This window comes from Semicossyphus pulcher, unplaced genomic scaffold (assembly GCF_022749685.1).
Source record: "Semicossyphus pulcher isolate SPU_LCO1_2020_fin unplaced genomic scaffold, fSemPul1.0.p SCAF_21, whole genome shotgun sequence".
Lineage (NCBI taxonomy): Eukaryota > Metazoa > Chordata > Actinopteri > Labriformes > Labridae > Semicossyphus > Semicossyphus pulcher.
The window spans coordinates 16,684,987-16,711,435 of NW_027211695.1; the positions used below are offsets into that span (position 1 = coordinate 16,684,987).

The 26,449-nt window shown below is 41.3% G+C and overlaps 1 protein-coding gene across 1 annotated transcript in view; it reads right to left on the bottom strand.

Moving 5' to 3' along the window:
* Nucleotides 1-15,124, bottom strand: part of ndrg2 (NDRG family member 2) — a 37,605-nt gene extending 22,481 nt beyond the window's left edge. The window contains exon 1 of the mRNA XM_069671774.1: nt 14,866-15,124. The gene's annotated coding sequence lies outside the window, so the exon portion shown is untranslated. The remainder of the gene's footprint in view (nt 1-14,865) is intronic.
* Nucleotides 15,125-26,449: the final 11,325 nt, after the last annotated feature.

Genomic DNA, 26,449 nt, shown 5'->3' on the forward strand with positions numbered 1-26,449 from the left:
TTTGTGTAATGAACATATATTGGATCAAACATTAATGAGGTTCAATATCCAGCCTGACTCTCTTGACTCTCTCCTATTTTGAGATGTCCAATTAAAGAGATAAAAAAGCAATCTTGAGGAAAAAACACCTTAATGTTTAATAAGACAAGTCTGGTAGTTTTTCTCATTTCCAACTAAAGTCATTGGAGATTTACGGTTTCTATTAACCATAGTGAAACCTGCAAGCATCCAACCGCCGCCGTCACAGTTTTATCACCCTGCTGACACACAAACACACATACATGCAAACAGTAAGGAGACCCAGGTGTTCAGGGCATGGACGCTCTCAGGACCGAATCTGTTTCTGTCCTGAAGCAAATCGTGCTCGTCTGCAGAGCGTCACCGCCGTCACACCTGGGTACCACTATGTCAGCTTTATATGCAGCTCTGCCTCAGGCCTGTCTGCTGAGACTGAGATGTCTTTTTTACAATTCAGCACTGTGATATATGGATGCTATACACATGGAAATGAGCAAACGTAAGAGAAAGTCTCTTTACTGCCTGCTTTATAAAGGTCTACTGCCCCTGTGCTCAGATGTACATTTGTCATATTCTCTTTTTAGTCAATAAAAGTTACAAGGAATGTCCCGCCAAGTTTAGTTGTCAAGAGTTTTGGTTGAAGACTGTTAATAATGTTGCCAAAAATTAGGGAAACAGGTGGGATATTTTTGGGGAAAACAGCTTAAGTTCTTTCTTCTAAAAAGTTCAATGAAGAGATCAATACCACTTTCACATCTGTCCATCAATGAAATGAGCAATTCGCCACTTTCAGTCAAAGCTGGTGTTCTCTGTAATCGATAGAAGCAATAATATTTGAAATGGGCGCTATAGCTGAATGAGACATGACATCATAGGCGGGCGTTCTAGATTGACCCCAGATGACTAATTTGCGTCGTTTTCCAGGGCCCATTGGAGAAGCTGATAGCGCCCGCCAAAGGCACAGAGCCAAATTGCATTAGCTCCCCATAATAGCATGATAGGAGTGAGGTTGAAAATCGGCAAACTGGTCCTTTAAGAACATACAGACAGTGGAGGCTTAGCTTAGCTTAGCATAATGGGGTGACAGCTAGCATGGCTCCATTCAAAATCCACCAACCAGGCCCTCTAAAGCTAACTTTTTCATAAGTTTTTTTAATCCATTCAAAAACCAAATTTTACAAACCAATTATGGCAGATTTATGCGGGGATTATTTCTTGGCCGGCGTTAGTGACTTTTGGGAGTACCGTCCAAACCATGTTGTTTTAAACCAAATTTCCTTTCACATCCCTCTGGCACAACTCTGATGGCCTTCATTCCAAGATCTTTCCTTTATTGGACAGTTTGATTTGAAGTAGTTGACAGGAAATTGACGGAGAGCGAGGGTGGTATGACATTCAACCAAACTTGCAGGCCAGATTTGATCCAGAGCCGGTGCACGTTAAGTGTTCTGTAACTTCTTGGCACTCCTCTGGTCTTTGATTTGATTTCATGCCAAAGTTTTAATTCAGTTATTGATCTGCTGCTGTAACCTAATTTCCTTCCACTTTAAGGTGGGGGTTCAAGAGTATTAACTCACTTAAGTGTAAGTTAAAGTGAAGCAAATTTAATTTGTGGTTTGATATGTCTCGAAGAAACAAACCTCACTTTTTATCTCAGGCAGTAATGGCTCATAAAACAAACTGCAGCTCAAATTCACAACGGGTACTGTACATTTCTACGCACATTCATTTTCCAACAGTGAATTTGAACATTGGGGTTTTTGTGAGGGGTCTGTTGCTAGGTGTGTTTAAAAAAACACAGTTTTAGAGCAGAAAAAGAGAGATGAGCGACAAATGTCTGGAGAGAGAGAGAGGAGGCTCAGAAGCAGCCACCATGGAGACCCAGAGTGGGGCCAAAGCTCCCCTGGACTCCCCTCTGAGCCAAGCTTTAGCTCACTCTACCCCCCCTTCAGCTCCCGTGCAGATTCCCACGGCGTTGGATGGGCATACGTGGATCACCTTGGCTCTCCAAAGACCCAAACACAAATGAAAGAGCTGCTTAGAAAAGCCTGTTTTCGCTCTCTTTCTCTCAGCAGATCACTTTGGCCTCTTGTCTCCTCAAATCCTCTATCGTCCATCACTCAGCGGAACAACTCAGTTCTTCTTTTCAGTTATCAGACCGTCTATTATTCCCTCTATCATGATCTCACCTCCACTCAGACATCCAGTCTCCCTCTGTCTGAAAGGTCAGAATGCTCTTTGACAAAGGTTAACTGAAAAAGAGACGATGATCCATTGCATCCTCGAAAAGATTGTTATCCAGTAGGCCTATCAGGGTTGTGAGATATATTCATTACTTTATTATTTGCATCAATATACACTACTTTTTAGATTATGTTGATGTTAGATCTACCTTAATTTCATTGTCCCAATATCTGTGCTTGTGCCCTTATGTTCCAATCGTCGCATGGGTGGCTACGCTGTTAGCTTACGTATTAGCTTTAGTGCTAAGTATGTTTGTCCATGAATCAGTGTGAAGAGTTCTGAGGTTATTTGCTGTCACTATATCCAGACCAATGAAAGAGTAACAGCTAACGCTAGCTAGATTTCTTTCTATCACGTGGGATGAATACAACTATGGGCGTGTTGGGGCTGATGATGACGAAAGTTAAGTCTTATGGGAATCAGTCCAAATGTTAGTAGCTTCCACTTTCCACTTGGTAGCTAATTAGCCTAGCTTGTTAGCATCCATTTTCAAAGTGGTATACAAACGGTTCCTTTCCAATGTTGAGTATTGTAATCAAGCAGGTTAAGGAGGAGCAAGATGACTTAAAACTCAAAGGTATATGGTGATGTATTAGCCAAGAAATAATCCATTAGATTTAGACCAGAAACACGCAAGCAGTCTTAGCATTAGCACTATTTCAGTGTGAGCATTTTTTGTTCATACGTGTGTGTGATTGTGTAGTGCTTTTTACTTGTAACAAACGCACGTCAAGTACATGAAATCTCTACAATTTAAAGTTCCATTAGCCTTGAATGTCTCATGAAAATTAAAAGCTCAATAATCAGACTTGAGATTTTCTGAAACTTTTAAGTATTTTCATTTCCTAAATAATTTAATAGTGACCTTGTACAGAACAAACAAAGGAGAACAAATGCTCTGTATGATAATGAACCAGCATGCGTCTCCGTTTTTCTGCCCTGTTTATCTATGAAATTCAAATTCTCTCTCCTTCGGCGACGTCCGACCCTGAACGTCTAATGGCATTCGACAGATAGGCTTTTATTTTGTTAGCTCAATAGCTGTGAGAATGCATCAGAGTGGAGCATGAAGTGAGACCCGTAGCTTAATAAGCGGGACTAATTATGTAAATGAATAAAAGACAGCGGCTCATTGTCCTTTGTCCATGTCTGATCTGTGAGAGTGCATTCAGCGACATGTACAGAAAATAACCTGAAAGGGACTCAGACAGTTCAATCGATTGTTTCGATTCCGGTCACAAGCCAGCAGATAGCACATGATCACAGCCACACAGAGATCCATGCCCCCCCCCCCACACTCGCACAACACTAACTGACCTTCAAGCTAGGGTAAATTCATTTGTTGGGAGCCATTGGAAAAGAGCTGATACTGAGAAATCACTTATTGATGGTGAGCTGATTCTTGCTGCAGCCAAACATGAAACAGATGTTCTTCAGGCAGCAACTTCAAAAACAGCAGTTTTAAAAATACATCAGTACCTGCATGTGATAAGGTGCTATTCCCATGGGTTTCTTATGTGCATATTTAGAGCCTACATTTACATGAAGCAAATAGTATCTGTACTTTTTAAAATGTGTTGCCAAAAAAGATTAACAGTAACAGATTATCAATCCATTGATCCTGCACTTCAGCCATTGAGCAGGAATGCTGAAGCAGCTAGGGGCCTTGATCAAGGGCCATTCAAGGGTGTTAACTTGACTTCTATGTATAACTGTGTATTCTTTTGTACAACCAATAGTCTAAAACCCAAACCATGATACATTTCCAATTCGCAACATGGCTAATAGCATGTGGACAAGCAAATAAATAGCCGTCATTATGCAGCTATAAAAGTTTCTAAACTTCTTGGTAAGATTTGTTCACGAGTTTGTAGAACCTGTCGGCAGGTAATTGCTCCCATTTAGCCACAAGAGTGAGATCTGTCTGGTTTTAAGGCCCGACCTACAGTTCCACCTCATTCCAAAGCTGTTGGCCGATGTTGAGGTCAACTCTCTGCGCTGACCTACAAAGGAATTTCTCTCAAAATTGGAAAACCCATTTCTTTAGGGATCTAGTTTTAGCTTAAAAACAGAGGGTCAATATTCTTTTGGCTACATAGTGTATAAAAAAGAAAAAAGCATCAAATTCGTACATTTTCAGAAAAAAAAACCTACATTGTTTGAATTGTAGTAGTTGTGGGATTACTGCCTAAGAGTATTGCGATAGTCCAAGGTAAATTGCCCAACCCAAACTGGCAACCTTTGGTGACAAGATTTCCTAGAATTACAGCCACCATGTGTACATTAACTCCCATCTACCGTATGAGTCACGCTGATCCTGGAGATCGATGTTAAATGACGCACATAAAAATGGCCGCCTGCTGCATTATTCAGCATCACTGGTCCACCCTGAAAGTACACATCCTCAGCTGATGAGAGCTGATGGTTATGAGAGGAAAACATTATGAGAACAGGTGCTCTTTTTTAGCTGAAGGGGTTTTTAAATTGACTGGTTTTAAACAGCTAATGATGAGCGTACAGTGTTGGTGGTTGAATATGCAGCTACATGAAATATGTATAAATGACTGACAGTTTAGATGTCCAGACACTAAATCTCCTCCGCTCTGCGACACTGTCTGATTAAGAGCTCAGAAGTGAAGGCATGTAGAGCGAACGATTAGGAGCCGTTTATACAGCAGGCACCTCATTGCTTTGATTACTGTGTTCACTGAACAGTTATTGATGCTAATGCGACTGATTGCTTAAGTTAGCTGTAGAAAACATGCTTCCTCTGGGTGTCTAAATATAACGTTGACTTCTGCCGATATTCCAGTTAAAATAGATTCCTTTAAGGCCGCTATGATACCAGCTTTTTGTTGGAAATGTCTTCAACATTCTACTTAAACTCTTGTCATTAAGCTGGCCATCACTTATATTTATTAGGACTCGCATGTTCTCGATAATTTTGCCTGATGACAAAGTTGTGGTTAACGTGTGGTTTGAGACGTCATATAGGATGAAAATAAGCAGGAGAAAAGCTTAGGGTTTTTATTTTCAAATATTGAACTAGTCTGCTGTTTACTATTCAAATAGTTTCGTGATTAGTCATTTGATCGTTTGGTCGATAAAATATCAAAAAAATGTGCCAAAAACCCCACGTACGGCTCCACTTTTTACGATATTAAATGTGTGAAATCTCGAATATCAAAAAGGTTGGCAAATATTTTGTTTTGATCAACTATTAAAATAATCGATTGATCATTGTCTCTCTGAAAATAGCAGCCTCTTTAGGGTTAGGGTACCTTTTGTTGTCATTTTTGCACTTTGTTATGATCAGTATCATGGTTTAAAGAAACATCTGCTGTTGAAACTAATGTTTAACCCCTCGATTCCACAGGATCCGTCTCCGGCGCGTTCCGTGTGCGCCGCGACCTCCGGAGTCGATCGCGCCCATTCAAGTTAATGCTCGGGATTCCACAGCATGCGCCGCGGTCCGTCTCCGGTGCGTCCCAGAAGCGTGTCTCCACTCTGCTCCGCTAAAGATACGCGCCGGGTCTATTTTGGACGGAGGCCGCTTCAAACACGCGTCAAGCTGAACAGAGCAGATCGTTCCAAACAGGAAGTCACACAGGAAAGCAGCATACAGCATCTGGTCATTTCAAAATAAAACACCATGTTCAGACCGGTACAGACTTCCGTTTTTTCCCGTTTATTTTAAGGTCAACACACTGAAATCTCGAAAAAAGGACACTTTTAATTAAGTCGTGTACTCTTCCATGGTAGAAGCACAAAAATCATGGAATGATTTCCAAATGAGCAGATAATCAACCTTGGATGTGCCAACTGATCTTTAGTTTGTGTGTTTCTCTGCTAACATTGATGTTATCGCGTGATTTCTCAATTCTCCCACGATAATGTAGTTCTCCTGCGATCTTGTGATCTCGCGAATCCAGCTGCTTGGGCCAGTGCTCCGCTGCGCTGCGGACCAGACACGCTTCCTGTGGGCGAGGGTTCGCGCCGTTGACGGATCAGAAACGCGGCGCAGACGGATCCTGTGGGATCGAGGGGTAAGCCTGATGTTTTTGTGTCCAATCCATCCACCCTGACCTCTACAATAACTTAACCCTGCTGCAGTCCAACATCATAATTCCTTTTTACGTGAGGCCATTGGGGCCATTTATCAAACTGTGTTTCTTCTGAAAGTCGAGATTTCAGGTAGCTGTTTTCCTGCTGTTACATATTTATCCAACACTATAGCCTACAGCCATTTTATTCCCAACAAGGCAGCAGCCCTGTTGCTATGAGATCCGTAACACAACTGCTGACAATCTCCTGTAAATATAACAGCACTTCACAAGGATATTGTTGGTACCAGCAGGGGACGAACGTTACTCCTGCTAGCATGTTTTTGCTGTTTATTTTCTGCCCCGCTCGGCTCTTCCTCTGCCTGTGGATCTATTGACAAACACTCCTGATTATGTAACTGTGCGCTGTGGAATGCTAAAACACACACTCACACCGTCGCCTCTGACAGCACCAGACTCCAGGCACATTTGGGCCGTTTTGATTCAAAATCACAGCGTGTAAAAAATGTGCACCACGCAGTTCATCTCTTAGAGAAAAAAAAATACATCTGCACAATCTACTCCACACATCCCACCTGAGAAACATGAATGGAGTTTGTGCCGAGCGTTTGTCTATAAATAGGGTGTTGTGAAGGGCTGTTTGGACTCGTGGGAACAGACAGGGCATTGTGCGGCCTGGCCTATCTGTATCTGGCCTCTAGCCATGCGGCGAAAGACGTGCACCCACAAACACATACACACACTTAAACGCACACACAAACGCTGCCCTAGATGCCAGCATATGACTGTTGTAATCTCGTACACCTACACATCATAAAATCCATACGCACTGACCCAGATGCTGAGAGACTTATGCTCCAGTACACCTACACAGGATATATAAAAATCCACAGTTTTATACACCCAGACTGACATGCACCAGACACTACAACTAGCCAAGACTCCTAATGATCACAGTTCTGATGAAAAACCCACAAATGGGCAAAATATAATAAGACTAGACTGTTCTCAAACACCTACACACTTACCCACCTACACAAATATATGAGCTCACGTTACAACAACCTGGATGCGTGCACACTGCTGCCAAACAGAAAGAGCGGGAGTCACATTAAAATAAGTGCCCCATCTGCAGCGATGTTTAAACACACGAGTGCTTTCATGTCCCCTGAGTGTTTTTGATGCTAAAACTCACAATGAATATCGAGATTTCTAGGAAGCATTCAACAAATGAGAGATTGAGATTTGACTACATTTTCTTCCTCATAAGCTATTACCCAAATGTGATAAAATCCTCTTAATAGAGCCAAAGATGCAGATCCGACTTAAGTGGGAAAAAAAACATTTCAGCTGTGTTTGCTCTGCTTTGGTTTCCATCCAAACGGCTCATTTTTAATAGCCCGTGAGCACAAATTCCAATGTTTGTTTAGCATTCGCTACGGTCTCTCCTGTCGTGTTTGCAGGGGTTTTTAACACACTGAGCTGAATCTACTGTCAACAGAGAAGAATCAATGTTTCTCTTGGTGCCAACAGGCAGAGGTGCAACATTAGACAGTGTTAGTCACAGGAGCTGCACTCAGATGGGTGGTACAGGATACAACTGGAGTGTGTAAATAAAGGACAGGAGGGATTTTCTTCGTGTATAATTCATCAATGGAAATGAAATATAGAGAGAAGTTTTAGAAGCTGACTTCGGTACAATGCAAGTAGTTTGAACTATTTGTATGCAATGGTAAGCTGCTATGGTAAGATTTATAGCTGCATTTAAAGATGTTTTTGGCCACTCGGGAGCATTGCAACAAACTGAAAACACAATATAAAAGGTTATAATGGCCAAAGTGTTAGAAATTACTTGACTATTTACACATCCATGTAGCAATATTAGCATTCATCAGTTGTCTTGTTTTTGGTTACGTGACGATTGAAAATGTTCTCTTCTTTTCACTCCCTTTTGGTCTCCACCAAGAAAAAATATCTGGCTGCTAAATGCTAAATTATGTTCACATGCTAGTTGCTAACATTTTTTCCTTTGATGCTAGACAGAGAATACAGTGGGTATATCAGAGCCTCTTTTTTACTGAAATCAGTGCTCGGCTGCAACTGGTAACTTAAGTTTGTGATCCATTAAACGTTAGCTTATAACATTGATGTAGCAACATTAGCATTCATTTGGAGTCATGTTTTTGGTTACATGATGATTGAAAGTCAAATATTCACTATTCTTTCAGCTCAGTTTTGGTCTCCACCATCGAAAAGAGACAGATATCTAGCTCAGCTGCTAAATGCTAAACTGTGTTCACATGCTAGTCGCTAACTTTGTCTATTTGGTGCTGGATAGGGAACAAACAGTGGGTATATCAGGGCCTCTTTTTCAGTTAATTCTGTGGGCAGCTGCAACTGGTTTATTAGAGCAGAGAGTTAGAAAACGTTAGCTTAAACATTAGCTAAAAGACATTAAAGCTCCTCATTGAGCTGGGAACTGTAGAGTTGGCTGATAATTTACTGGAGTTTTTTTTTCACTATGAGCCACATTTTCATATTACACCGGGTCATTTAATAAACGTCAATGTAGAAATATCAATGTGTAGCTTTAAAACTGTACTTTGTCATTGTGTGTGCTTTTAAATCCTCAGCATTCATGTTTGTTTCAGTGGCACACTAATTGAACTGGCTGCTTCCAGCACTTATCAGCTATAAATGAGCTGCCATAATCAAACTGGACAAAACACGTACTCTAAAAAGGCAATTACACCCACAGACGAGAACACTATCTCACTAACACCACCAACACTGAAACGCTATCAAACACTATAACCCAGTCCACTTACTGCAACAATACTTCACACTCAATCAGAGGCTTGGCGTCGCTGCTGTACGGAGATGCAGTGCTCGTGTCACAACACTGGCAGGTCCGTATTAACCCAACAGCTGGTGTGCACTAAGAATGGACATCATTTCAGTGTCGTCAACACACCAACATAAGGACAAAGACTATTTCTAGATGACAACAGCATTTGATTACATGTTATTCTGGGACCTGAATCCACCTCTGAAGCTGTATTTCCAATAATAGCTGTTTACTGGCCTAGTTTGCCAAATATCCACATATTAATCTACCTTTCAGCTCTGCTGTCATGTAACATCTAATCTGATTAAGCATGTTAACTGTTATTTTAATATATCATTTTTGTTTATATTTATAGTCAGAACATTAATTCCATTCAACAGTTTCATATAATAAACTGTTCTATTGTCAAAAGCAGAATTATCTTGTAAGCAATGACTCATAACTTTTTATTTTACATCTCCCCATGTACATCCACTTTCTCAACACTTAATGTTAAAATTAACTACAGTTTGAACGTTTAATACCTCACCACTGTACAACCAACACCAATGTAGCTCAAGCATATTGTCTTTCCCTGCAGTCAAACCTGATGGATGAGCAAACACTGCGGGAGTAAATGTTAATATTGGGAGAGTCAACAGGTGAGGTGACGCTCAAGTAAGTTACCCCCGTCACACCAATAGCAGAGAAAGTGCATTTGTGCTCTGGCAAATGGAGCAAATATTGCACTGTTTAACATTTAGAATAACAGCGGTTCTGGTGTAAGCGCTCCTGCTTTTAAACACCTACAGGTGCCATTTTCCATAGCTGCTTTAAGTGTCCATAAAACAAATAAGAATAAGTTTGTATACCATTTTCTCTGAGTGAAATGTCAGTCACAACAATATCTAGCTAACGTTTGCTAACATTAGCTTACCTTTCCAGCCATAAGCTAATGGTGAGACCAAGTGAGGCTGTAGCGGAAAAATCTCTGATGTAAGTGAATTGATCAAAAGAAAAACAAACAGTTGGTGTAACATTTCCAGGGCTAAAATATTAGTTACAAAACAATATCTAGCTAATGTTTGCCAACTTAAGCTAACTTTTCCCACCATAAGCTAATGGTCATATAAGAACAAGTGGGGCTTTAGCTGAAGAGTCTCTGATGTAAGGGAATTGATCGAAGGAAAAACAAACAGTTGCTGTAACATTTCCCGGGCAAAAATTGTAGTTACTCAACAATATAAAGCTAACGTTTGTTAACTTAAGCTAACCTTCCCCGCCAAAAGCTAATGGTCGCACAAAAAGAAGTAAGGCCATAGCAGCAACATCTCTGAGGTAAAACAGTCGGTGTAACAATTCCCTGGCTAAAATGTTAGCTTAACCACATTATCTAACCTTTCCCGCCATAAGCTAATGGTCGCACGAAACCAAGTGAGCAGAGAGGTAGTTAATTGCGCAAAGGAAAAACGAACAGTTGGTGTAACATTTCCCTGGCTAAAACTTTAAATACTCAACAATATCAAGCAAACGTTCGCTAACATTAGCTTACGTTTCTCACCATAAGCTAATGATAATACAAAACCAAGTAAAGCTGTAGCAGCATAATCTACAAGAGTGAATTGAGCAAAGGAGTGTTTTAGTGTCTATTAAATCTACTCTGAAATTGTAAGAGGAACCATGTGTTTTTCTTCTTTCAAATACACAAAGTCAGGCCTCAAAATAGTTGATTTGGCAAGAGAGCTAGCGTTAATATAAAAAATAAAACTCTGTGTGGGAGACACTGGGGACATTTGAGTTGACTGCCTGGAGAGCAAAAGGTCAATCTGTCACTGATAATCCAAATGAACACAGGCGATGTCCAATGGTGGTTCAAGTAGTCCGTAATGAGGCCACATTGGTCAATAGCAACCATAGCAACAAGGTCAGTGGTGCTGAGACAATGAAACATGGCCGCCTGGGTTAACAAACAGTGCCATCACCATCTCCAGTTTGTGCAATAAAAAAATGTTTCTGTTCTGACAGGGATTTCAGAAATGTCTGCAAGCTTCAAAGAGATGACTCTGGACTGAAACGTTCCCATGAGCTACAGTTTAATGATGTCAACAAGTTGATCTCCTTGGATTATTGGTCTGGCCAGAACACAAACACTCTGGGATGTAGCATCAGACCAAAAGGAGACTGCTCCAGCTGAAGGGTTTATTTTTGGCGCTGACAAAAAAAAAATATACGACACGACTCCAGAAAAACTTCACAAATCACTTCAGTTACACATCAACAACCCGGTCCTTTCAAAGTCACAGTGTCCTCACTACAACTTAAAGCAAAGCTTGGCAGCTACACACTTTGTGTAGATGACATACAAAAGTCCAAAAACGAATGTTAGCAACTTTTTGGATTTTGTACACCCTAAAATTAAAGTATCTAGAGTTGATGGAAAGCAGTTTTTGGTCCAATTTCACAAAGTTGCGTGGAAGTTAAATGGCAACAAACTTAACTTCAACATTCTCCGACTTAATAAAGTTGGTCTCAGAACATTGATAAATTATACCTCAATGTTTTGAGAGCCCCTAAGTCCATATGAAGACTAGACTTTACCCGTGACTCAGTGTTGCACGGGTTTGGCTCTGCACCTCGTCATCTAATCAAATTATATTAAAATACGCTCAGCAGAACAATTTGTTCTAGTGACCTCTATAAATATCCTATGATTTATTATATCTAATGCTGGAACAGAGTGGAGGGGGAGCCTTTCAAGTGCAGAAGCATGTCCTCCCTCAAAGATGATAAGCTCAGGAGCACGCAGACAACAGACACTGTAAAGATCTAGAGCGTTAACACTGACAGAGCTCTGTTAAGTCAAATAGCCTTTTAAAGTAGTTAAATCCTGCACTCAAGAGTTCTCCTTATAAGTACAGCCCAACACATACCAATGGACTCATGGTTTATAATTAAAAGCATCCATTCAGAGTGTTGAATTATTGATTTCATATTGTGATGCTGCGATACTATCCGACTTACAGCACTTTACTTTTTAAACGGTGTGCATGTCTTACATCATACATGAAACATGGCTGTATTTAGATATATTGACAGGGTAAAAAGGAACAATATACTGTATGTCTTTGCTAGCACTTTTGTTAGCACACTTGTTCCATGTTTTTGCTTGTGCTTAGCATAAGTAATCAGCTAAACTAAATGTGTAAAGACATACTTTCCTTACGCATAGTGAAATCTAACCGTGCAGTTATTTAAGTTTTCCTGCTGTGACATAGTTTTGACATACCTGCCTCCATTCCCAATACAATACAGGTGAATGGAATTACATGTGTGCTGTAAAGGGCACTGAAAGAAGTCTCGTATAATACCACTTTCCCACGGAAATTAGCACGATGACGTGGGTTTTTCAGACCCTCTTACAGATGTCGATTGTCTCTTTTCCCATAGCCAGTGAAGTATCCTGCTTTCGGTCTCATTTCTGCTGCGTCACCGTCTGACATCACAAATGCGCTGGAGACAGGGTTAGTAAACAGTGAAGATTTTATGGTGGTTAGGTCTTTACTGTATCTATTAATCATTCAGTCTGTTAATTAAACTCGCCACCGACAAATTCGGAACGATGTTCAAACGCTGCTTGCATAGAGACGGGCGGAATTTGTCGCTGAGATGACAAGGAGTTGCAGAAGTTACGGAGATTAGCGTGTTGACACAAGTTTTTTGTTCCCATCAATGCCAATCTAAGCCGAGGCGATAATTACCCGGGTCTACTGCAGAGTCATTTGACCCGGGACTGAATACTGATTGTAGCCAACCCGGGTTTTAGCGGGTGTTAGCAGGTGTTAGTGGGTTTTTTGACCAGCGGGTTGGCGGCTTAAGAAGTAAGAAGTCCCAAAGAAAAGTCCACAGTGAGACAAATGTATTTCCTCTGCTACAATTTCATTTAGGTTCAGGCATACATTTCGGTGGCAAATGTCTTAACAAACATCAGTGGATATATTTACAGCTATGTGCTTCTGTGAACTGAAAATTGGGTGAACTGGCCCTTTAATATTCTACTAAAATCCTCACTTTAATGGAAGTTTTCCAATTCTTTAAATAAAATGACACTGAAATACGAAAACAGGATATCTGACACCACGCCCACCAGACATGCCAACCAGCAGATACCAAGTACACAACGTGTGTTTGGTGTCCGTACCATAGACTGACTAAAAAACAAGACAGAAATGCAGCATTTCTGTCTCAACACGCTCTATAATTTCTGACATAGCTCGTGGAGAGCCTGGGCGCGCGTGCGTCCTCGTGCGCCTGTTCTCGTACATTTTGATACACAATCCTGGAACAATGTCTTCTTCACTAGAAGAGCGTAGCCTGTGTGCTCCTCGCGCTGTGTGTGTGCGAGTGCGCGCGCGCGCGTGTTATCAGCAGGGGCTCCACTTCACTCAAAGAGCAGTGAGGCCGCGAGTCTCCAAATGCGGTATGACTCACAGAATCTGCGCGCGAGCTTGCTTGAGTGCGTGCGTGCAGCTTGCAGCATAGTGAAAACCTGTCTGTAGAGCAGTGTGTAGACGGAGGAGAGATGTGTGTGTGTGTGTGTGTGTGTGTGTGTCCTTGGTCTGGCACGACACACAGAAGAAAAACATTTCTCCTTGCGCACCAGGCTATAAGATATTCCATAAGGGAGACTCTTACGAAACGCATCTTTTCAGAGCATTGCTGCGTTTTTTTTGTTTTTTATTTATTTTTCCTTTCACGTTTTTATCCGAGCCAGCGCGGGGCCAGTGAACGCACACACAGGGGACACACCTCCATTTGACATTGACACACATTATACCCCCTCGTCTGGCGCGCCAAGAGCCAAAACACCCCTCTCAACCCCCCCTCGAGCAACCCCAAACTCACTACCTCCTCCTCTTAGGAAAATACCACAATTATATCACGAAACAGAAAAGTGTTTAACCATGAAATTGCTGCGCCTCTGTAGGGACACCCGCTTTAAACACCACAAAGGAAGAGCAATGATGCACCTGCTTGGCTAGAATACAAGACATGGATGGAGGGGAGGATGGGGAGAGGGGGGGTCAGGCTCATGTATGATTCAAGTTCATGCGACGCGAGAATGTCAATATTGACCTATATTCGGTCTGCAGGAGATTTGAGCCATGCCATTGAGCTGTCATGCCTGGGTCGGCTATTAAAGAGGGAGGGGGGAGAAACAAAGAGCCGCTGGCCATGCCACATGTGCGCGTCAATAACACGCACTCTCTCCACCACACTCTTATCCAGGTCATGTGCATGCAAAAAAAATGTTCAAATACATTTTTCTTTGCTTGCAGCCATATTTTGAAATATTAATTTCTTGCACAGTTAAATGCTTTTTTGTTTTTTTTGAGTGGAGCGAGCAGCGTGTTTCTGGATTCAATCAAGGAGGAAAACACGGGGGGTGGGACTGATTACTTTGACATCCGTTTGCATAATGCAAGAGGGTCAACATTGCATCCCTGCACAGTTATTCTTATTCAGAACTCCCTCTCGAAAAACACATTTCTGTCTCGTTTTATTGCCTTGTTGCACGACTGTTGAATGAACAATAAGAAATCTGCACAGGCTACTCCCTGACTTTCTCCAGGAGGACACAAAGAGCTAAAGCGCATGCAAACACATGAAACACAGCCTAATTTAGCTAGAAGAATAAACAAAGCAGAAACTCACCTTTATCAGCGGATAGGAGAAAAAAAATTCACACAAAAGCAAGGACTACTAATAAAAATATATTGCAAGTCTCGTTCTCCACTTGCGCAATGTCTTCTTTCTCTCTTTCCAAACCTGTTCCTCCAATCCCGCTACTCTCCTGTTATTTCACTTTTTCCTCCACCTCCTTTATTTTCCGCTGTTCCTTCTTCCTCTCAGTTTCCCCCAGTCTGTGTTGTTTTTTTCTCCTTTCTCCAGCAGGAGGAAAATTCAGCACAGAGGAAAAAAATATGGAGCGGTCAATCAAAAGGCGAGACGGAGAAAGGGAGTTTTTAGGGGTGGTAAAAAGTTATCTACATATAAATCAACAGCAAACGAGAGTAAAATTGTTTATTTAAATTCTTGTAGGTCAAGAATTGTGTCTGAGAAACGTTGTTGCAGCTCAGGGTTGAAAAAAAAACAATTCAGCTGACGCTATATCAGAAGAAGCTAGCATGTTTCTCTTTCTGGCTCCCCCTCCGCTAAGAATTCTCAATGGTACAGTCCATCCTTGTTCAGCTAGTGGAACTGAGCCGAGCGCGCGAGCTTCCCGCCTGGGCCCAAGCCAGCAGGTAAACAAACGCACCTGGAGTTAAAAAGCGGTCAAAAAAGGGGGAAAGGGAGGGAAAGTTACGACTTCAAGGAGTTTAACAATGAGACAACCATTCTGGGGAGCTCTTGTGGTCCAAACCGTCGCTCTGAGTGGCCTCTACGGGGGTCACCGAGGGGGGTTCAGGTCCACTTGTCCCCTGGAGGAATGTTGATTTACAGTCAGTCACCACCGTTAGTTTGCCAACTTTTCTAGCGGAAATATTCTTAAGAAAAGGCATTTGTGTCCCTCACATGGTCCCATAACAGTAACCTTTTGAGGGCTGTGATTGGAATGAAGGTAGAAAAACAAATAAGGTGATAAAAAAGGGCAGTTAACAGTCTATAAGAAAACGGTGATACATTAATTTAGATGACGGCTACAGTCTGTCAAAAGACTGTATTTAAGTTTGGGGGCAAAACATTGTGTTTGGACATCCATTAATTTCCACAACTAACATTAAAGTCACTCCACACTACACTGAACTTGATTTTGACAAAGATCTACTGTCTTATCCTAACTTGTGGAATCACAGGTACGATAAAGGTTTATGCTACATACTGTTGTTTAAGCTAACCGCATGGTGTATAATGAGACATAAAATAGATACAAGGAAAATTATATTATTTCAGAATTTCTTTTTTCCTCCAGTCCCCAATTGTTCCACATTAACCTTGAAGTACTGAACTTGCAAGAACTGCAGAAATACATAACGAGCTCTTTCATACAGGAACAGGGGGGAAAATAAACATGACACACATAATCCCAGCTGACACTGTCCTGCACTGTATTCCAGATCCAGAGCAGAGCTGCTGAGAACCAGACCATCACTCATCATCTCTGTGGTTACGTAAGTCAGGTCATACTTTCCCCGACTGACACACATACACTCTCATTTGTATCGCCGGTGGATGACCACACGGTTTCCTGTAAGTGCTTCCCAGCCGCATTTAGAATGGAAAAAGAAAACAATATGGGTTTGTAATGAGGCTGTGGTTCTCTGTAACGATTACAGCGACCTTGGCATTTAATCCTCAGTATTATAATACTTACTATTTTTGAATTATGAGGTTTTTGTACCAAAGCCGTCTAAATGCTACAAATATTATCAAATTATTTTCCGAGGATAAGAATCCAGTTTTTGGCCTGCTGGGAGTTGGAATAATACTCACTCAGTATGTTATCTACATCATAGTTGGCAGTTTAAAACCCCTCCATGGTCCTAAATTAACCGCCTTACATAAGGATCCTCCGGCCCTTCCCTTTGTCATGCTGGGGTGAGCCACATATTTGTTTCACCCGGGCACACTGACGCACATTTAAACTACTGTGTCGCTGTGAAATACTCAAGTTTTTGAATTAATTTCAGAGAGAAGTGAAACAGAGATGGTTAAAAAACGTTTTTTTTATTCAGCAGCTTGTAGTTTCAGGATTCTCTTTGACATATTTTCTCCATTAAAAGCAGAAATGTTATGTGCAAAGAGAACTGCAGACATGCACTGCAGCATCTGCTCCAACTGTTACAGTTACATATCATTGTATCATTGGCCTGAGCATTGCAGCCGGGCTGGATTAAAGTGCTTTCAGGCGACGTACCCACTGGCGGCCATATTGGATTCAAAATAAGCCGTAAATTTCCAGCTGAAGTTGTAGCAAGATATGACTCATCCTCTTCATCGGGCAGAGTTGAGTTTGTCGTTTCAAAGTGAAACTGAATCTTTCATTAAATCAGTGCACTTATATGTTAGCATGTTTGCTAGCTCCTCACAGCAATTATACGAGTTTTGACAGACTTAAAGACACACAGACAGACAGAAAATGTAAAACTACCGTCTTTACAGTACTTTAACTTTTCATCTTGTTCTAGGGAAGTACAGGTGTACTCTTGGACCCAGTGATGTCACTGTAGTATGTTGTTACAACTTGAACAGAGTGACACTTCTGGCCACACCAACCAGCAATGCTCGGGTGTTGCTTGAAACTTGGAACCAGTTTTTAGCACCATTTAGCATTTTTAAGGGAGCTTGTAATAGAACAAGGAAACTGTCAACGCCATGTGCAAAAGCCCCAGCAACACCCCATAGGAGTTGTTAGTGAAACTCTTTTGTTACAATTAAAATTAGCAGTGATGCTCAAGTTACCAAAATCAGCCACTTAGCTTAGCTTAGCATAAAGACTGCAGAAAATGGGAAAACAGCTAGCCTGACTAAAGTTAGCAATATCCTCTGCTCAAGCTAACCCATTCACAAGTTAAATGTAGCTTGTATATGGAAAAACCACTGTTTGCCCTCGTGTGAAAGGGTTGATCATCAGCTAAAGGGTTGACATGGATGCAAGAAAAGCAGTATGTCTTTGGAATACTGGAAAGTATAGTATTTTAAATATGTTTGGATTGTGATACAGATTTTAAAGACTTAAAACTAAGCTAAAGGAGAACTAAACAAAATATTCTCTCAACTGAAAGTAATTGTAGTCAGGTTTTAACAAAATAAAACGATGTGAAATGTTCCATTTGGACATTTTAACCTAGTCCTGACCTCTGTGTGACCTGATCAGTCGAGGCCAAGGCTACTGTGTTAGCACTCACTCTGACACAGCCGTGAAGGAGCACCAAACAATGTCCACTCAGGCAGGTTGAATGGTTTACGTAAGTTCATTTTTGTATTATTTCCACTGAATATAAAATGTGCGTGTGCGGTCTGTGGGGAATTTCTGGCCCGCCTGGCGTCAGTCAGCACTGGAACAAACAGATAAATACCTTCAAGTGTAAACATGCCATTTAGAGGTACAGAGGACTGTGTTTTGTACGGCTGCCAATAAAAAGGTTAGCAAAAGGAGCACGTAGAGAACAATCAGCCTGGAAATGTTTGTTTTCTGATAAAACTCTGGCTGCTGTGCTACAAAGGCAAGCCAACAGCTACATGCTGAGCAGGATGTGACATTACAGAGCGTTTCTCTGCTGCTACAGGCAATATAATATTCAAACATGACATTTTAATTTACACCTGAGTCACTTGACAGTATCATTTCAAACTCTGAGTGGGATTTGCTTTTTAGGAAGAATTTACATCATTTGGACTCTTAACTGTGCAGGATACAGCTGCTAGCACCCACCCTGCTATTGTAATCAAGCTAACCCACTGTGTCATTCAAATTCCCGCCTGTGTTCACTATAGTGTGATTAAAATGATGGGAGATGAGCTTAGTCATTACTGACCCTTCAGGACAGAGCTACAGGAGGTTCAGTTATCTGGGCTCATAATCAACCAAAGAGCAGGAAAAGTATCTTTAACACATTTTATTACCGCACAAATACTGGGGTCGACACTTTTGACGAGCCAATTTTACAAATTCATCCCTAAGTATAACACTGAAATGCCGTAGTACATGTTTTTGCCACGTGGGGGCAGCAGAAACAAGCTGTAAACATAACTTATTATCAGATTATATGTGGATATTTTATAAACAAATACTTATTTACACATATACAGAAACAACATCAATCATTTAGAGTCATATTTTTGGCCCCAGGATGAATATATATCCCGAATTTACTTTACTTTAAGCTCTGTTTTGGTCTCCACCGTCTCCTGCAGGAAGTATCTGTTTCTTTAGCTACAAGTTCAATGATAACCAAGTAGTAAGAAACAAAACAGTAAAGTTTGAAGAAATCAATTACCTGAAAGAGCCAATAAACGTCTAAAGATATATATTTCTATAACTTTGCCTAAATATTTTCTTAGAACCTTCACCAAAATCTGTGAAACATTCCTGATCACATGACCGTAATAGTACATATCTGTCTCTTTTAGAAAGCAGCTATGCAAAGATGTTTCTTTCTCCATCCCCAAGAGATGTCTGAGATGGATCCTGCACGTGCTTCCAAGCTTTCATCCACGGAACATCTGAGGCGGCCATGTCCAAATATGTTTATGTTCAATGCTGTCTGTTGTTTAAACAAAGCACCAAAATCATGTAATGGTTCCTAATGATTCTTGAATGTACCTCTTCTGCAGTCCTTTCACATTATCACTGCAAGTTCAAAATCGGAGAACGCTGCGTTCCTGTTCCAAACCACAATCAGAACCACCTTTGGCCTGAGGGTGACGATCACCTTCATCATCATCTTCAGCTCCTCTTGTCCAGCGCTACAGATGCCCTGTGCTCTTTTCAGCTTAACGTGTACAGACACAAAGATGAAAGACCTGCTCCATTACTTTGAAATCTTTCTTACTCTTCTTACAGCGACAGGGAGAACAATCAGCCACGTCGAGCCCTTTGATCCTCCGGATTTTCAGCTTGTTGCGGTCCAGTCAAATGTCCTTGTTAAGTCCCAAATGCATCTGACTGCATGTCTTCATCTCCTCCATGCTGGCTGTTGTGGTGATGCTGAACCAGACCTATGTGGCCTTGAGTTTAACTTTTAGCTCCTCTTTAGCATTTTTGTTATTTTGGCAAAAAGCTCTTTGTGAAAGAAGTTGCTTTGATCTGTCTGCTGGCACCACAGCAGCCGTCGCTTCCTCTTCTCTCTGTGACTTTAGGTCAGACTGGATAATGTGCTGCAGCTCCGGTTAGTCTTTGGTGTCCCTGATCAGGCTCCTTTTAATCACCGCCTTTGAACTCTTGACCCCATGTGCCCTCACACGCGCCCTCTTTTGCCCTCCACGGCCGACCTCCTGCTGGCTGCGGTCCAAAGAGGTTAAGACTGATGGAAAAGTCCGAAAATAAGAGTGGGAAAAAAACCCTTAACCAGGTCTGGCTTTCCTTCTGTTTTCCACATTATGAGCTAACTGGTGCTAAATGACTATAACAGCTCACGCATGGACAGGCATTGCAATGTTCTGCACAGAAAGGACAGAAGTTCCTCTGAGGTTTCACTCATATTTATGCATGTTTACACATTTTTTGTGATTTTTTTTGCACCAAAAAGTCTTTGAGGATAAAAAAAATACCTTGAATTCGGCCAAAAAGCACCATTTGGAATAATTTTATTAATCTGTTGTCTTTTATGTAAACTGGATTCTGTTGATGAATAATTCATGCTTTTATCTGTCTCATATCCACCCGATGCCCTTCAGTTGCACACCACTACACAACCCTCTAATACAGACGCTTCACAACACAACATTTGCTTTTCAGGCGCTGAGCTGACACACTTTTCAGTGATTAACGGCGTCCACATCCACAGACCCACATGCCGGGGAGGACACACGCGTTCTCGCACAACAATGATTATGGTGGTGAGATTATGCTCTTAGCCAGAGTGAGTGTAATTGCAGTAACATATTGTTGCTGTTGTGCAAATATCTCGTAACTCAGATTTTGGCGATTTGACGAGCTTTAACAGACGGATTCCATGTTTATCTCTGGATTAGGAGAAATCCAAAACTCTTTGATACATGGAAGCTGTTCGAGACTTCCCAGAAAAAGGAAATGTGTTTAAAGTAGAACTAGATGTTGCGTGTTTTAATGGACCAACCAGAACCTTACTTTCAGTTCTGATCTAATCTTTTTTTATCAGGGAAGTGTCACTTTAAAGAATGTTACACAAGTTGTAATAAAACTGAAGATAGGAAGATAATGAGTTTGTTTTTAAGGACATTTTGTCTCGGCACATACTCCTCTCTTTCTGCTCTCTGATTGACAACCTGATAGTATTAAGATGGGGACACTGTTACATCTCCAACGTTGTCAAAGGCTACAGATGTATCTCAGTATTATAACCTTTGAATGTTAAACCAGCCAAAAATAAACTATAAACTTTATCTGATGCAAAATAAATTAAAAAATATAAAACCGCAGTAGTGAGTTCGACTGAAAAATATAAACCAAGAAATGCTCCAAATGCTTCACTGCGCTGTTATGTAACAGGATGAATTTGCACTAAATTACTCATGTGACCTAAAAATTATGACTTGTTTGTTTGTCTGTGATTTGTGATTTGCCTGCCGTTTTCCTTTGCAAAATTATGTGCACATATGTGCAGATATTTTATGCACATGTTCACATCCTTACACATGCTTGATCTGGTATAGTAAAAGACGGTTCAAAGGCCTCATTTAATCTGATTCATGACTGTAAAATAAGGGACTTGACCTGGTCGTGAACATTGAAGGGATAGTTTGGATTCTTTTAAAGTGAGGTTATATGGGGTACTTATTAATAGTAAATGTACGTAAAGTAGATAACACATGGCACTTTCCATAATATTGCAATTTCTTTTATTTGTTGTCTCTTCTACAAACCGCTGATCCGATACCGTGCGCTGCATGTGTAGGTGTACAGGGCCGTTGTACAGAGCAAGACATAGTGCTGAGGGAAAAGACTGATGTCAATGTGAATCGGTGACAAGTAAATAAAATATAGTGTACACTTAAAAATGTTTGTTTGAACTCTGGCCGGCTTCTCCTAACAGGGGCCGTGCTGACTGTTATCTACTGTACGTTGTACACAATTAATAAGTACCTCAAACAACCCCACTTCCAAAAACCCGAACTATTCAGAGATATAATTGCTTTTTACTGCCGCGCATTCCCTGCACCTGTTTGGCACGTTGGTTGTGCACGTCCTCAAAAAGCGCAACATGTACGCGAGATGCAGTATGCACATGAACAGTACGGGCAGTGTAGCGGCAGAGGGGATGTGACAGGGTCAACAGAGCCGCAGAGTCAATGGCAGAAAAGTTCTGAAAATGTTTTTTTTTTTTTAGAAAGTTTTGAAGAAGAGCCATTAGATCAAGTCCACAATTATCCACATCTGTACAATGTGTCATTGCCACTGCACACATTAATATGTGATGATTTCACTATTATGTATAGGCCTCTCTCTGATTACACTGTATGCTGATGACATTTGATTAACTGTGTCTGATAATCGCTTACTTTTTAAAACTTTTCTAGTGGAAACCAACCTCACTACCTCTCTCTCCTCAGCATGGGCCATGTGTTCAATTTTATGTCATATTTTTTGTAAGTTAAATAAAAAAATCAAATATATAGATGGCAATTGGTTTGATTGAGACTTCACTACTAAATGTGGTCTTTGAGACTTGAAACAATAGGGCTTGTCAATCAATCCACTCGAGCATCATCTCATTACACATTAGGCATTCAACTAATATTGTTATTTTTAAGCTATACTTTCTCTGCACCTTAACATTGTAAAATGTCTTTGTGGACATAAGGCGATTCCACATATAAGCTTTTACACTGACAAGTTTTTCCAAATTGTTTTAATATTGTGCCTCAGCCTAAGGGTCTATAGATGCTGAGACTCACTGAAACACACACACACACACACATACACTCACACAGTCGTAATGCATTGCTATCAAGTCTTGATGAAGGACAAGAGGATTTGTTTGATGTTAAAAAATCAAAAGAACATCAGAAATAGCTCCACTGTAGTGTGCGGCGCAGACGTCCTCTTTAGAAGCCTCTGAGTGAGCAAAGAGGCTTTGCTGAGAGTTGAGGGTTGTAAGTGGAAGCGGGGGGGGAGAAAGACGAAGACGAGAGGGGGGAAACAAGTTAAAGTTACTGCATCTCCTCTGGGATTATAGTGTTCTACTGTTACTGTCAATGTCAGCCTTTATAGCAGCAGGAATGTATGCATGTGTTCATGACTGGCTGTCTGTGATTTGAGACAGCTGCAGAGAAGGGGGGGTGGCAGTTTATTTCCCTGTGGCTGTGGAAAAAGGGGGTGTGTCCCTGCATGCGATTGGCCCAATGGGCCGTTTCCAGTGTAAGTGACATCACAATTTCGTACCTGACCTACTTAAAGTGGCCGTGACGTCACTGCTGTCTCTTTCGCTCTGTCTCTGTTTTTTCTCTGTCCTCTACCACCATCTCTTATACAACTCCTTTCTTTGGTCTTGGTTCGTTTCCTCCCCTCTTACCAATCCCCATTTTTTTCTCTCTTTTTTTGTGCATTCATCTTCGCCTTTTTTTTCCTTTTCCCCAATCTTCAGATGCAAACACACAAGAATGGAGTCACATGGAAGAGAGGAAAGAGAGCAAAGAGGCAGAATCATCACCCATTGCCAATAACCCAATTTGTGCAGATTAAAGCTATATTGATGAATATTAATGTGTTGGAAAGCAGCACTGGGCCCATGACATAACAAAACGGGAAGGCAAGCTCCCACCATATGGACAAAAAGGCTCCGTGGGATCACAGACACACAAAATGTTACGCTTATCTTGCATTTTCTGTTTAGCATATAGGATACTGTATTTATTCTTTTGCAGTTTTAATTTCATACAAGTACGCAAATGTCTTCGTAAACACAATCCTGGAATGTGGGATTTCTCAAAATTTCAGTAGAGATGCTTATATAATCTGGCACATTGGCTACATGTGGAGAATTACATCATGAGTACAATCAAATTGTGAGATGACTATAGACAGTGGCAGACTCAGACTCCCTGAGGGGCAGGAAAAAAGGCACCATCTGCATGCAATTGGGTGCAGAACATACTGAAGCATTTGTGTCTCCACTGGAAGGGCATCAAATAGGGCACTGCATCGCATTTTATTCATTTTAAGGGCATCCATAAGTACACTGCACTTAGAATTCTTTATAATGGAAGGGTTCTTTACAGACATTGTATTTTGTTTTCTCCAGTAGAAAGGGCACCCTTAATGGCACTGCACTGTGTTTTCTCCACTGGAAGGACACCCTAGAGGCCAATGTGTTACATCTTATTCATATAAAAGGGCACCCATAAGTACAGTGCACCAAAATGTCACTGTTGGAAAGGCACTCGGTAGGGCCAGTATCGCATTTAATCAATTTCAAGGAACCCATGAGTACACTTTATCCGTCCAATTACCCTTCCACGGGAAGGGTACTGCATTGCGTTTTATCAATTTTAAGGGCACCCATAAGTACACTGCACCAAGTTTGCTAGATTCTTTTCAAATTGAAGGGTACTCCAGAGACACTGTTTGGTTTCTCCACTGGAAGGGCACCCTAGAGGGCACTGCGTTCCAATTTATCAATTTAATGGACACCCATAAGTACAGTGAACCAAAATTTCTCAACTGGAAAGGCACTCAGTAGGGCTAGCATTGAGTTTTATCAACTGCATCAAGTTTTCTCCACTGTCTACAATGAAAGAGTTCCCTGAAGATCACTGTACATGTTTTCTTGATTTTTTGAAGGTGCCCATAAGTGCACTGGATCGTGTTTTAGCCATTCGAATGGCACCCTAGAATGCACTGCATTGGCATATTTCCACTGGAAGGACCTCTTAAAGGGCACTGCATTTATCTATTCTAAGGGCACCCATAGATACAGTGCATCAAGTTTTTTCCACTGGAAGGGTACTGTTGAGACACTACATCGTGTGCTCTTCATCAATCATCAAACAGGGCACTGCAAGGCATTTGATCCATTTAAGGACGCCCATAAGTACACTGGACCAAGTTGGCAAGTTATTTTTCAAATGTAAGAGTACTCTGGAGACACTCCATTTGATTTCTCCACTGGAAGGCCTCCCAGTAGGGCACTTCGTTGGGTTTTCTCCACTTGAAGGGCATCTAAGAGGGCACTGCATGGCTTTTAACAATTTTAATGGAAGCCAAATTACATTGCACCAAGATTTCTTCGCAGGAAGGGAACTCGCCAGTATTGTGTTTTATTCATTTCAAGAAAGCCCATGATTACTCGCTCAGAAACTTTGCAGAAGGATTTGCACTTTTCATTTAGTATTTTGCCAAATTCACTCGAGTATTTCTGACATTTTCCAACAGTTTTCTCAGCCACCAGCAGCAGCATCACTGTGCTGTATTTGTGCTGTATGAGTGTATTTGAGGTGAAAACCAGATGTACCAGCAGATTTTTTGTGTTTCTGAACACAAGCAGATTATCTTTGAGAAGCAGGGACGCTGAGGGCTGATTACAGCCACAGGGTCGGATCTAATCTGGGGCTACAGTCGGATCAGACAACAATCACTCCAAAGGGTGAGGAATGGAGAGAAGGAAGGAGGGAAAGAGAGTAATAGTGTCGGGGGAAGTAGATAGAGCGGCAGATGGAAGAGATATGGAAAAGTAATGACGTGTGGTGTAAATGGGAAGATGGAGGGATACAGGGAAACAGTGAGAATGATGAAGGGGTGTAGGGCAAGAGCATAACAAACAGAAACTGAAGGAGAATAGTATATATAGAAAAGACGTTCAACGGTCAGATTACAAAAGATAAAAGAGAACAGCAAGAAGGACATAAAAGCGGAGAAAACAGAGGGAGGGAGATAATCCAATTTTTCCTCCCTTTGGTGAAAATAGCCAAAGGGAAAAAAAGAAACAGCCTGAAGCAACAATTCCTCGTCCTCCTCTTCTTCTCTTCTTTCTCCTTTGTGTTCGGTGGAAACCCTCATTCTCACTCATTTATATTCACACCAGCTATGGGGCTAGTCACAGGGCAACCACTGCACAATGCTGTTCAAAACACACACTCAAACACACGCAGTTACAATCAGGCTCTCCTTTGTAAAGATAAATTAAGTGCAACCAAGTGCAGCCACAACAGGCTGAACCCAGAAGGAGGAACCTTCTTTCATCTGAAACATGCTTGTGTTGAAAAGGTTTGACAGGTGATCTTTTTCGCATCCCTGTTTCCGAATAGAGAATGGGCTGCAAGAAAAAATGTTTTGTTATGTCTAAGAGAACATCAGGGAGAGATTTTCAGGATGCCAAGATTGGCCCAGCAACTGCAGAAATCTGGAAATATTTCTGAAGCACTAAGTCAGTCGGCAGAAACTTAATCATCAGCTATTTTTGAAAGAGCGAAAATGCCAAAACTGCTGTGAACAAGGGCTCTTTATGTTTCATGGGGCGGATGTGGCTCAGTGGTTGAGTCGGTCGTCTCTCAGTTGGAAGGTTGGCGTTTCAATCCCTGACTGCTTGGGGTGTTGGGTGTGACAAAACCAGTAAAGACTTCTTTAGCATGGTAGCTTGTCATGAACATATTTGGCTAT